Raw genomic sequence first — 14,813 nt, forward strand, 5'->3', positions numbered from 1 at the left:
GTCTCTGATTTCCTTACGCCCATTAGAAGGTCAACAGGGGTGTTCCAAGGCAGTAAGTGTCATAAGGATCTCTGGTGTCAGATGGAAGTGGGAAAAATTTATAGAGAACAAATAACAAATGTCATCCACCTGAGACAACAAGGACAAAGTTGCAAAAGCATGTCTGTATAACGTTCTAGAGCGCAAGATATTTAAAAGAGCCAAGAAATCATCAGAAGTCAGGATAGAAGAGAGAGCAAAGGTAATAGGATAGACCAGGCTCTAGATGTGTGCTGTAGGATTTTGACCTTTTGCAGATATCTGACAGATAGGCTGAATCTATGCTGAAGGCACCATGGTGAAACTGACTGAATTGGAAACTAAAACTTGGTTTGGCACTGGAATGAGGCAGATAAAATGCTCCTTCTGACTATTTCTCCGTTTGTGAGGCAATTGCAACAATACAGAAGAGTTTAGAAAATCATTGTAATAGAGAAAAGCAATAAGATTTAAACATTTGAAGTATATGAGGTTTATAATCTGCATAATCTGAGTGCATCAAATTAAAGACACTTCTGCCAAAAACAACTGCATGATACGTGGTTGTATATTTTCATGCAGCTAGTGTTTTCTAAGAATTTTAAATTGTGTCAGATATAAAGGATCAAAAGAAAGAGTATTTTTAAGGGCATAGGAAGAGTTTCCCCTTAAGAAATTTATAACCACGTTTTCAAAAACAAGATATACCTTCTGTTTAGGGTAATTTGAAGCCTAAAGTAACAATTTGTTATTATCACAGCCCTTCTTTTAAGTGCCAAGCACAGTGTTCAGTGCTAGAAGTGAAATATCTTATTCAACCCTCGAGGTAACTAAAAAAGGAATCATTATTTCCATATAACAAATAAGGGAGATAAAAATTTTTTGCTTGGATTATCTTGATAGCTTTTCCAAAACTCAATTTCATATTACCTATAGCCTTTGTCCAGTGCATTCTTCAAGCTATTTTCAAGTTCATATTTCAAAAAGTTAAACTTCTTATTCTACCATTCAAATTACTAAAAGATCTTTATCAATACAATATTTCAATAGTGGTCACCTGTATGTTTTTCCATTTAAGGGCCCTATATTCCAATATATTACAGAACATTCTTCTGCCCTAACAGATTGAACTTCCAGTAATTGAACCTTTGTACCACTTTTATCCATCTAAGGAATGCCCTTTTTCTCTCTTCATAATAACAAAGATTACAGATTCTCCAAGTTGAAAACAAATGAATAAAACAATTTTTTATAAAATCTTTCCTGGTTTATCCAGTCTTGAGTAATCTATCTCTATCCTGAACAATGATCTCTACTGTGAACTCTTCTAAACTTAACCCACTCTGCTTTTGTAGCATTGGTTTTGAGGCTGGAAAAGGTATTAATATATATATGAGAGATTGGAAAATGAAACTGTTGGGAAGGGCACCTGAAAGAAGGCATTGGAATCACATGGAAATTCAGAAAAGAGTGATCAATATCACTTAATCTTCTCTGTATTCAAAGTTATAAAAACTTACTGGGATGACCCAGGATAACCCTGATCTAGGTCTAAAAAATGTCAGAATAACATGGCACTTAAGATAAAACCGTTAAGGAGTACCTGAGCTTTATCTAGAAGTTATACTGTTAAAAATGTCATGGTAGTTCTGAATCTGCGAGAAAGGAGGTTTTCTTTTTGGTAAATGCAAATGTGTATGTAAACATAGAAAGATACTATGTTGGAAGTACATTTTAGGACATTTAGGTCTAAACATCCTTTTCCAAGGTAACATAGACTGGTTTCTCTTTACCTTGCTACTTAAAGAAGTTTTTCAGTAAAGACAAGCAACAACCAGGACAAGCAGTTCAACCCCATCTACCTTGCAAAGACTTAACTCAATTGTCAAGCCGTGGAAATAAAAGAAACTCAGGGTGTTGAGATTGTTATTGAAGGAGTCCTCACACCTACAAAAGAAGATAATGACCTCAAGGGCCCTTGCTGAACCACCTGACTTTGAGGATGACAGAACTGAACTTTAAGTCCCACCCCGATACTCCAGGGATATTGCATCAGCCCGGGACCCTCCACCCCTGGCCTGGGACTCCCCACCCCTGTTCATCCACCTGACCAAATCTTCCCGTATCACTTCTGCAAAACCTCCCTTAAAGTATGAAGCCTCGCTGATCCCGCACGTGCTCAGCCTGGTCGTTAAACCGACTGTTGCCCCTCCTTGCCTGAATAAAGGTAACCTATCTCCCTTGAGGTCATCTTCTTTTCTTCCTTGCCTCGTCTGGAACTATACCTTACAGTTATAACTACAGGTGTTCAGTGTTACTGGAGGACAGCTCTTTCTGGAAGGGATTATAGAGACATCCTAACCTCAACAAGGTACAACTCAGCTCTAAACCCAGCAAACATGTTGAATATAGCAGCAAGAAATGATCTTTGCACAATGACTAAACTTTTTGGAAAGTTCTCAGAATCTCAAGAGAAAGGGTATATCAAGAACAGAAACTGGATTTTACATTAATTTATGCAACTATGTTCTTGATGGGGAATGTTCTTAGGAATGATATCCAACATTCTAAGGAATGTCTATTTTTATTCCTCAGTCTTGGTAAACTGTAAAAATAGTCTGTAATTCCTTCCATACCTACTTTTATGCCCTAGTAATTGTAGTTCCTTCCACTAATAAATGAATCTGATTGGCCATTTAACTTGCATAGACCAATAATAGCACATTAACAAATGTGATACCAGGATAAGCTTGTAAAGTGAGTTTTCTTGCCTTTTTCCCCTTGGAACACTTTAGCTCTCTATTTATGTGAAAAAGCCTGAGCTAGCCATCTAGAAGATAAGACATCTTGTGGATAAGAACTGAGGTCTTTGACTAAAGCAAACCACAGATGCATGAATGATCCTTGATCTAGAACAGCTGAACCTAGCCCTCAATTGTCAATTCCTGAAATTTTAAGTATTAGTATAATTGGACTTCCCTGGTGGCTCAGACAGTAAAGCATCTGTCTAGAATGTGGGAGACCTGGGTTCGATCCCTGGGTCAGGAAGATTCCTTGGAGAAGGAAATGGCAACCCACTCCAGTACTCCTCCCATGGATGGAGGAGCTTGGTGCAGGCTACTGTCCATGGGGTCATAATGAGTGGGGCATGACTGAGCGACTCCACTTCACTTCACTTCACTTCACTGTTTTAAGCCGGGCTTTCCTAGGTGGTGCTAGTGGTAAAGAACCAGCTTGCCAATGCAGGAGACATAAAAGGATGTGGGTTGGATCCCTGGATTGAGAAGATCCCCTGTAGGAGAGCATGGCAATCCTGCCTGAAGAATCCCATAGATAGAGGAGACTGGCAGGCTACAGTCCATAGGCTTGCAAAGAGTCAGACATGTCTGAAGCAATATAGTAGGCATTCACACTGTTTTTAAGTCACTATGTTTGAGTGTGATTTATTACAGAACAAAAGCTACCTGATAATGGAAGTTTTTAAAACCGAACATTTTAATCACACAATTATTTATACATGTATTTCATCTCTACTTCTAGACAGTAAGGCTCTTGTGGCCAGGGTTCATATCATACAATCTTTTATTTTTCCATAAGAATAAGCAACGTGATTTGAAGCTTAGGGTAGAATCTCAGGAATCAAAATGTATGGTTCACATAAGTGTAATACGGGTCAGAAAAGACAGAAATTCTGCTAGGCAGAAGATTAAACAAGAGTATTAGGTTCTATATTTGGCTCTGATGACACTCCAGAAGTATTTACACATCAATCTGAATCTGTGCAAATCTTCATCTACACAAATCTACACCTTTCTGGTAAGAAATGTCTAGCAAACTCTTCAATGTCTCTTCCATAATCTACCTCTTACAACCTTAAGAATTTTAGGAAGAGGCATTTCTTCTTAAATGAAAGGATGTTTCTTCTCTGTTGACATAGACAATCCATGACTCCCCCTAGTGTGGACTACTTTTTGAAATGTCTAAACATCGGGCGATGGTTAATTTTTTGTGTCGGCTTGTCTGGCCTAAGGGATGCCTAAATAAGGAACAGTGAAATACTATTTACGGGTATGTCTGTGAGGTATCTCTGGAAGAGATTAGTATTTGAATCTGGAGACTAAGTAAAGACTACCCTTACCAGTGTAGTTGAGGATCATTCAATCCATTGAGGGCATGGATTGGGAAAGGGAAGGGGAAGGGAAGGGAAGGGAAGGGAAGGGGAAGGAAAGGGAAGGGAAGAGGAAGAAGGAATTTGCTCTTTGGCTTGAAGGCATCTTCTTTTGCCCTCTGGCATCTGCACTCCTGGTCCCTAGGCCTTTGGACCTGGCTCAAAGGGCACACTGGCTTTTCTAGTTCTCCAGCTTGCAGAACATAGGTGGACCCATTGTTGGATTTCTTGGCCTCCAAAATATGTCAGCAAATTCCTATAATAAAACCATCTCTCTCTCCCTCTCTCTCTCCCTTTCTCTCTCCCTCTCTCTCTCCCTCTCTCTCACTGCTTATTGATTGTGATTGATTGACTGATTCTGTTGAATCAATGGATTCTGTTTTGCTGGGAGCCCTAATATGAGAGTTCTGCACAGGAATTGTTTCTTTACTTGACCCATGAGCTGTCAGCACTCCACGGTTTTACCTTCCTGTGTGGTGTCTTCACTGCCTGCCCTAACCGGTAACGCCATCTGAAGTTCTCTTCCTATTAGGCCCCTGAGGAAGAGACTTGGCAAAAGGAACAAAGTTTGTCAAAATTAACTGAGGATTGCTGACCTGTTTCCTTCATTAAGATAATCTCCCTTCAGCCCTTCTCTCTCGGTCAGCATGGCACACACATGTGCATCCACACAGCTGATGTGTTTTGCTTTTTAGGTCTGTACATCTTATTGGTTTTGCATTTTTTTCCCTTGTAACATAATGTAAACCTACAATATGTATAGATCTGACTACTTCTAGATATTAAAAAGTAGATATTTTATAAATGCTGAAATCTATACTGTACTAACATGCTTGCTGTTTTTGGAAAACAGCTCACTAGGCTCTAAAAATGGCATGATGTTGTTTTCTAAAATGTATTACTTAAATGACAATAATAACATGACAAGATAATTAACACCTGCATAGCATTTTTCATTTTAAGAATACTTTAGAAATATTAATTGTATAACCTCTTCAAAACCCCATTTTACACTAGAAAAACCAAAGCAGAGGTTAAGTGATGGCTCAAAAGTAAAAATATCCCGCATAAAATTTAGCAGCATGCCCCTGATGGCCCTGCCATAACCTTAGACCAACAAGTGAGCTCTTGTTTGTCTTCATATCTAGGATCAGGAAACTGTTCTTGGAATTAATATACTATGCTACTACCAACCATGATAATAGTCGAGTCCACCTACTGGGTTATATACAGTCACTTTCTGAAAATAAGGAAAACCTAATGAGAAATCAGCCAGCGAGATAATAAGTTAAAATCTGAGTCTTCAGTCCATTTCCAATTTATAAGGACAGAAGAAATTCTGAATATTTTTTTTGGTAGCAAATGCTACTGCCTTTGAACTCAGTGCAAAGGGGAATAACAGTCAATAGTGTTAGGATGGGAAGGCAAGGATATGGACAAGGACAACCCAGGATCTGCAGACCTCATAGATATGACTGTAGGCCAATTGAGGAACAGAACTGATGCAAACTCTCAAGTGATGTCATTCTGCAGACAGACACTGAGTGAGCTATATTTGAAATTCATTTACCTATTATCTCTTCCTTTGGATAATATTTGAGAACAGCTATTCTGTTCAACAGAGTTAGCAATACTCAAGTTTGGCTAATACCTAGCTTGTAATGCAACATATAAGTTCTAAACCACAAATAATAAATGTAGGCAAGGATGTGGAGCCAAAAGAACAGTGTGCACTTTTGGTGGGAATACAAATTCATTCAGCCACTCTGAAAAAGAGTATAAAGGTTCATGAAGAAACTAAAAATAGAACTACTATGTGCTTAGTAGCTCAGTCGTGTCCAACTCTTGGCGACCTCATGGACCATGGGGATTCTCCAGGCAAGAATACTGGAGTGGGTTGCCATGCCCTCCTCCAGGGGATCATCCCAACCCAGGGATCAAACCCAGGTCTTCTGCATTGCAGGTGGATTCTTTACCATCTGAGGCACCAGGGAAGCCCAAGAACACTGAAGTGAGTAGTCTATCCCTTCTCCAGGGGATCGTTCCAACCCAGGAATTGAACCAGGGTCTCCTGCATTGCAGGCAGATTCTTCACCTGCTGAGCTACCAGGGAAGCAATGATATGATTTAGTAATATGATCATTGCTATAATACGATCTAGCAATTCCACTCCTGGATATATATCTGAAGAAAATGAAAACTCTAATTCAGAAAGACGTGGAATCCAATGCTTATAGCAGGATTACTTAACAATAGCCAAGATATGGATTCAACCTAACTATCCATCAATAGACAATTGAATTAGATTTAGTGTATATATATGTATATATTATATGTAAAATGAAATATTATACATCAATAAAAAATGAAATGTTGCCATTAGTAATAACATGGGTAAACTTGGAAGGTATTATGCTTAGTAAAATGTCAGAGAAAGACAAAGACTCTTTAATATCACTTATATGTAAAATCTAACAACTAAAATAAACCAGTGCTTAAAACAAAAATGAAATAGACTCACAAGTACAGAAAAAATAAAACTAATGATTACCAATAGTGCCAGGGAAGAGGGAGGGGCAAGATAGTGGTAGGCTAATAAAAGGCATGACTACTATGTATAAAATGAATAAACTACAAGGATATACTATAGACCACAGGGAATATAGTCAATATTTTGTAATCACTATAAATGGAGTATAATCATTAAAGACTGTGAATCATTATAGTGTGCACCTAAAACTTAAATAACATTGTTAATTAACTATACATATATAGTTGATAATATACACACACACACACACACACACACACTCCAGATCTTGGGAATGACTGTGCAGTTAGTCCTATTTAATACTAATGAAAGTAGCATAAGCCAGGACTTCCCTGGTGGTCCAATGGTTAGGGCTCTGCACTCCCAATGCAGGGGACCTGGGTTTGATCCCTAGTTAAGGAACTAGATCCCACATATCACAACTAAAGATCCTGCTTGCCACAACTAAGACCTGACACAATCAAATAAATAGTCACTAAGTCACACCCGACTCTTTGCAAACCTGTGGACGGCAACCCATCAAGCTCCTTTGTCTGTGGGATTTTCCAAGCAAGGATACTGGAGTGATTTGCCATTTCCTTCTTCAGGGGATCTTCCCAACACAGGCATCAAACTCGAATCTCCTGAAGAGTGGGCAAGTTGTTTACCCACTGAGTTACCAGGGAAGCCCCAACCGAATAAATAAATAAGCACTTTTTAAAAAGCAGCATAGGGTGGTGATGTGGTTTTTGCCATATTGTATTAAAACTCAGCATTCAAAAATGAAGATTATGGCATCCAGTCCCATCACTTCATGGCAAATAGATGGGGAAAGAGTGGAAGCAGTGAAAGAGTGCTTGAAAGCAGTGAAAGCAAATTAAGCAACACAAGTGAGAATGGCCAAACATAACTGTAATCGACATGAAGATGACTAAAACTCCCTTGAAGAAAGATTGTGCTGCCCACCTGCAAGACTGGAAGTGGACAGGGTCTTCAGGATTTATTTCAGCCTCAGAGAGTAGCCTTGTTCAAAGCCACGTCCTTCCTGAGGCAGCTTGCCTCTGGTGAGGGTGTGAAGGCTCAACCGTTTCTTCCCAGGATGATTCCCATGGACAGTATCTGCTCTCAGTCCCTCATCATGTGGGCTGATGTTTCGTGTGGAGTCTGCACTACAGTTTGACTCCTTCTCCCTGCTTTTCACAGGAAGTGACCCTTGATGAATATTTTACACCTCAAACTCAACCTCAGCCTCTGCCTTCAGAGAAACCAATGTGTAACAGAATCAGAATCAAACTGTCAACGACTGAAGATATTGAAGTCATCCAATACAGAATACACAACAAATAGGTTTTAAAAGATAAGTAAAGACATCAACAAGGAAAACAGACTAATCAAAAGAACCAAATAGAGTTTCTAGAATGAGCAGCAACAGAGTTGAAATAAAAATCTCTGTAGATGGATGAAGTGGCAAAATAAACAGAGCTGAAGAGACAGTGAACTAGAAAATAAATTTGAGTAAATTATCAGAAACACAGCCCTGAGATGGAAATTAGCAACAATATGAAAGAGAAGTTAGGCAAGAAAGAGGCTAAAACAGCAGAATTGTTGAAATAAACCAATCCTCAGATTCAGAAAGTCCTAAACTCTCAAGCCTGATGAATGAAAAGAATTCTCCTCTTATTTAACACAGAGGCACTCTATAACACAAACTAAAAGAGAAGATTTTTGAAGGAAACAAATGAAAGATAGAACAGAAATTAGACTTAACATATAATGACAATGTTGGGAAACGGGATAATGAAAAATAAATGTCACCTGAGAATATTATGCCCAGTGACAGTGCATTTAAAGACTGATGAAGAAATAAGGACATTTACAAATGGAAAAGAGAGCTTACCAACAGTCCCACACCAAAGACAATTATAGAGCATATATTTCAGATACATAGAAAATGATTTCAGAAAAAAGAACTTACAAGAATTAGTGAGTGAAGATATTGTAAATATTTAAATAAAGCAAATTTAAGTAACTCTAAACGTCATCCTTAAATTTTGCACATTAAACTAGCTGGAATAAACCCCAAGAGCCTAGAAATAGAATGGAAAACTAAATGCTAAAGAATAATGGATGCTAAAAAACAAAGCAAAATATTTTTCAAAAACCTAAAATTAAAAATTTAGAAAACCAAATTAAACAAAGTATCAAAACACTCATATACAGTGTAAGCAAGTTGGATTTATTTCAGAATCAAAAATGTGTTTATAGTAAGAATGATAAATTTATAAATCTAATAAATTATGACCAAACTATCCCACTAGTTATATAAATAGTATCTCATTAACATTCACTTATGAAAAAGCTGCCAACCAATTAGAGATTAGAGATAGACACATTTGTTCAGCATGATAGAAAACTAAATGAAAACTTAAGATAAAAAAAAGAAATAAAATGTTATTTGTTGAAGATGATGCCACTTTTTGTGTAGAAAGCCAAAAATATCTACAGATAAATTACAAGCATCAAAGACAAAAGATAGCAAGATCACAAAATACAATGGTCAAATTATAAGAGTCAATTGAATTTCTATATATTTGTAGTAATTGGATTACGTCATTCAAAGTATGTACATTTGTTTATGTTTATATACAAATATAACATTTGAAGTAGCAATAGTAAGTATTTAGGACTATATCTCAAAAAAATATGAAGCTATTTTATGTGTGACTTCAGATTGTTCCTATTATCCCTGATTCTCAATTTCCTTATCTTTAAAATAGAGGTAAAAATACTTAACTCATTTGGTGAAATGAAATCATGGACAGCAACTGGTTAGCACAGAGCTCAACACACAATAAGGCATAATTCCATTTAAGGGTGTATTCTATCATCAAGAAGTATCTTAGTAGTACATTGTAGAGATTTTGTAATATATCACCTTGGTCAGGCTGAACTTCACTTTCCAAAAGCCCCTTTCCTGTTTCTGGTTAAGGCAGGATATAAGAAAGATTCTTATGGGAGATCTGGGAGGTAGAAGTTATTTAGTGGCCATATTATGGCACATGCCTATTTGTTCAACCCCTATCTGCCTGCTCGGCCTTTTTTATAGCTTCCCTAACTTCTGGGCCAGGTACATGTTTTTAGATCCATAATGAAGGGTCCCTACTTCTGCAGGACATCCATACTCTCAAGAGGCAATAAGACTGATAGTGTTTTAATTCATCCAAAGCCAGCCTATGCTTGTGGGCTTTAGCTTGTTCTTGCTGTCCCCCACTTTACATTCATCTTCCCTTTCCTACTGCCTGCCTTGCGGATATTCAACTTTAGAAAAGCTGTGATGAAAAGACTATGGAGACTGCTTAGTCAGCTCACACAATGGTACAAGGTAAAATCCTTGCCACAAAATCCTTTGGGCACATGTGTATCCATATACATGGCCATACACACATATACAAATAACATGTGCATGTGTGCATGTGAGCTCAGTACTGTTCAACTCTTTGCAACCCTATGGACTGTAGCCCGCCAGGCTCCTCTGTCTATGGAATTTTCCAGGCAAGATACTGGAGTGGGTTGCCATTTCCTACTTCAGGGAATCTTCCTGATCCAGGCATCAAAACTGTGTCTCTTGTATCTCCTGCATTGGCAGGCAGATTCTTTACCACTGCTCCACCTGAGAAGCAGTTTATTTAATAAACAACTAAGATATATAATGTGTATCTGTATATCAATACTTCTCTTGTTCACTTCTGACTGATATATACATTATTTTCACAACTTATGAATAATTGTTTTATTTGCACAGCAATTACTTTTGTAAAAGTCAGTCCATTCCATTAAAAAGTTATAGAGAAGAGCCATGGAAATTTTGAGTAAAGAGTAAAGTTCTGGTGGGGTCCAACAAGCACCCATACTTCTACTTTTATGATGAAGGGAGCACTTACAGATATGGTTGAGGATTTAAATTATGAAAGTTCATACTGTTAATCAGTCTGCCTTCAGTCCCAAAGTAATATCATCTTCAAGTATCCTTTTCACATTGGAAATTATCTTTTAAGACATGTTCAGCGTTTTTACAAGATTTTCACTGTGGTTTCCATCAACATCTTCTGTTTTCAGTCATGTCCCTTAGGCTCACTTTCAGCCATTTTCCCTGGAGAAAGGGAATGAGAAGATGGAAGTTTTGGAAATCCAATCTGTTTTTCATTCAGAAAGGGGATCTGTGTCTCAAAGCCAGCTTCCTCTTCTATGCTCACCACAAACGAAACCTGGAAAATCTGGTGACCTGGCATTGTCTTATATGAATTAAGGCGTTAATTCTATTGCTGTTCTGTGATATATTATGCAGCCTTAGACCTGATCAGGGTCATAAAACTAGTTTAATATCATCTGTTCATGATACAGATGAGAAAACTATGGCTTAAAAGGAGACTACTGTCAAACTTGCCAAAATTGCATAACTGTTTAGTGGCAAGTTCCTAAGTAAAATGTATTTCTTTTGCAAACCAGTTATCCAGTGAGTTTTTGTTAATTCCCTAGAGTCACAAGGCAATTCTGGGAGGGCCAGGCTTTTCAGATTTCTTAAAAGAATATGATCAACAAAGAAGACTATGAAGACATACATAAGACTATGAGGTAATACATTTATTACCTTTTCATGAAATAAGGAACATTGATCTTGAACTTTTTGGACGTTCCAACAGCATTCAAGATGGAGAGGAAAAGCCTGGAAATTTTGAAATAATTGTGTTCCTATTTTGAGAGTTCATATAGTTACACTGATTTTATTTGCCATGTTTGTGGTGGTAAACCTGTGAAAACTGGCAGGAAATCAATGTTGCCTTTTGTCTGCCTCTCTGTGTTCAGAAAAATCTCCCTCTGGATGGTTGAGGATTTAATAATATCAATAAAGGCTTTTACAGTCTCTGAATATTTCATCATTTTTTATAGCTTGAGTCAAACTACGTTTGCTTGTTAGGAATATTTCTCAATCTTTAGACTGTAAATTCAGTTGGGAAAATGCTAACGAGATTATGATTTCAAGTATCATTCCCATCTGGGATGGTACTGTTTTCCACAACCAAAGACTGAACTCAAACTTTCAAATCATGTAAAAATTAAAAATCTCTGAGGTACATTTAAGGATGAATCATAGTGGGTTCTTTCTACTGGAGAAAAATATACACCCTCCATTTTCATGTCTCACCACAAATTGCCCACTGCCCTCCCCTCGCCTCATTGGCTGCACGTGACTCACAGAGGCCCACACAAGCTAACTTGTTATCCAACCCTATTGTCAGGAGAAAATAATTGAGAATGCTGCCTCACAGCCTTGGTAGTAATGGTTAAGAGCATAAAATGTGAACCTGGTTAGAATGGAGTTCAAATTCTTGCTGATAAATTTACAAGCTCTGTGATCATAAGCAAGTTACTTGAGCTAAGCATCAGTTTAGGTTTAGAATGGGAATAATAATAATAATACATCATGGAATTGCAGTGAGATTTAAATGAGGTACTACACATTTAGAATACAGCATAATGCCTTCTGTGTGCCAGTCAATAAATTCTGTTTAATATAACATATCTTGAGAAGTAAGTAATATCTTGTCCAAGCTTTAAAACTTCTATTTCCTTAGTGGTACTTCTTCAATTATTTCTACTCCTTCAGTAAACTGACATAGATTAATTTATAGGTTTGCCTCGGGGGTGAATTTGAGATTTTTTTACAAAGACTGGTTTAAAAAAATAAACACACTCTTTTGCTAGATTTCTTACTTATTTGATCCCTTTATCAATGATGTGGAAGCATGAGAATAAATTATTTCCCATTCCCTTAATGCTGTGAAATATCTTTTTAATAATAGTCTACGACTATTATAAAAGGGATTTTCCTGGTAGCTCAGCTGGTAAAGAATACACTTACAAATTGGGAGACCTGGGTTCAATCCCTGGGTTGGGAAGATCCTCTAGAGAAGGGAATGGCTACCCACTTCAGTATTCTGGCCTGGAGATTCCACGGACTACATAGTCCATGGGGTCACAAAGAGTCTGACATGACTGAGTGACTTTCACCTATAAGTGACAGTCAGATTAAAATCTGACTAATTTCAGATTAAAATCTATCTACCCAGCTTTTGTGTTTGTCTCTTGCATGCATGTGATTTTCTAGGAGACCAAAAAATCTTACAGTGTTATTTATTTTTCTTTCTGCTGCTGCTGCTGCGGCTAAGTCACTTCAGTTATGTCCGACTCTGTGCGACCCCATAGATGGCAGCCCACCAGGACTCCCCGACATACTATTTATTATCTTGTTGAATTTCTTCATTGTTTGCTTTTTATTAGAAACAGGTAGGCTGCAGTCCATGAGGTCACTAACAGTCGGACACAACTGAGAGACTTCACTTTCACTTTTCACTTTCATGCATTGGAGAAGGAAATGGCAACCCACTCCAGTGTTCTTGCCTGGAGAATCCCAGGGACAGGGGAGCCTGGTGGGAGGCCATCTATGGGGTCACACAGAGTCGGACACGACTGAAGTGACTTAGCAGCAGCAGCAATACCTCTAAAGGAAAGTCATTTTGTTGTACTAATGACTGTACTAATGTAATGTACTCTTGTACATCTACTTTTGCTTTATTGACTATGCTAAAGCCTTTTACTGTGTGGATCACAACAAATTGTGGAAAATTCTTCAAGAAATGGCAATACCAGGCCACCTTACCTGCCACCTGATAAATCAGTATGAAGATCAAGAAGCAACAGTTAGAAGTGGACAAGGAACAACAGACTGGTCCCAAATCAGAAAGGAGTATATCAAGGCTGTATTTTGTCACCCTACTAATTTAACTTATATGCAGATTGCATCATGTGAAATGTCAGGCTGGATGAAGCACAAACTGGAATCAAGATTGCTGGGAGAAATATCAATAACCTCAGATATGAAGATGATACCACCCTTATGGCAGAAAGTAAAGAACTGAAGAGCCTCATGATGAAAGTGAAAGAGGAGAGTGAAAAAGTTGACTTAAAGCTCAACATTCAGAAAACTAAGATCAAGGGATCCAGTCCCATCACTTAATGGCAAATAGATGGAGTAACAGGGGAAACAGTGACAGACTTTATTTTGGGGGGCTCCAAAATCACTGCAAATGGAGACTGCAGTCATGATATTAAAAAGCACTTCCTCCTTAGAAGAAAAGCTATGACCAACCTAGATAGCATATTAAAAAGCAGAGACATTACTTTGCCAACAAAGGTCTGTTTAGTCAAAGCTATGGTTTTTCCAGTGGTCATGTATGGATAAGAGAGTTGGACTATAAAGAAAGCTGACCACTGAAGAATTGATGCATTTGAACTGTGGTGTTGGAGAAGACTCTTGAGTTTCTCTTGGACTGCAAGGAGATCCAACCAGTCCATCCTAACGGAAATCAGTCCTGAATATTCATTGGAAGGACTGATGCTGAAGCTGAAACTCCAATACTTTGGTGACCTGATGTGAAGAACTGACTCATTGGAATAGACCCTGATTCTGGGAAAGATTGAAGTTGGGAGGAGAAGGGGATGACAGAGGATGAGAGTGTTGGATGGCATCACTGACTCAATGGACAGGAGTTTGAGCAATCCCCAGGATTTGGTGATGGACAGGGAAGCCTGGCGTGCTTCAGTTCATGGTGTCACAGTCAGACACAACTGAGCAACTGAACTGAATGACTGTGCCTAGATATCATTCCTAGGCTCTGAACACAGAAAGAAAACAATACCACTTATTTTAATAAAAATATTTCAAAATAAAAATTCAATATTAAAAAGGAAAATTCAAAAAAGGAAAACTAAGGTGTCCCTTAGCTAACAATTTATGGAACTTGACATTATTTATGGAGCTGGGATAACAAAAAAAGGGATCAACATTGTTAAAACTTACAATGTAGAATAGAGGTTCCACAGCACTGTAACATGGGCCTCTGGAAGGGGTTTAGCTGGTACCGATATATCTGAGCTTAGAATTAGGGGCTGAAGGGTCTAGAACCCAAATATCTGATGAGGGAGTAACATCAATTACTGCTGCTCTGATTCTTCACATGTTGGAAAAACTTGCAAGCT

At 38.0% G+C, this 14,813-nt stretch overlaps 1 non-coding gene across 1 annotated transcript; it reads left to right on the forward strand.

Annotated features, from left to right (window-relative positions):
- The first annotated feature begins 7,066 nt into the window (after positions 1–7,066).
- On the forward strand, positions 7,067–7,139 carry TRNAG-CCC (transfer RNA glycine (anticodon CCC)). Its single transcript has one exon. It is a non-coding gene; the product is annotated as a tRNA-Gly (tRNA).
- Positions 7,140–14,813: the final 7,674 nt, after the last annotated feature.

Source organism: Budorcas taxicolor, chromosome 3 (assembly GCF_023091745.1).
Source record: "Budorcas taxicolor isolate Tak-1 chromosome 3, Takin1.1, whole genome shotgun sequence".
In the NCBI taxonomy this organism is placed as follows: Eukaryota; Metazoa; Chordata; class Mammalia; order Artiodactyla; family Bovidae; genus Budorcas; species Budorcas taxicolor.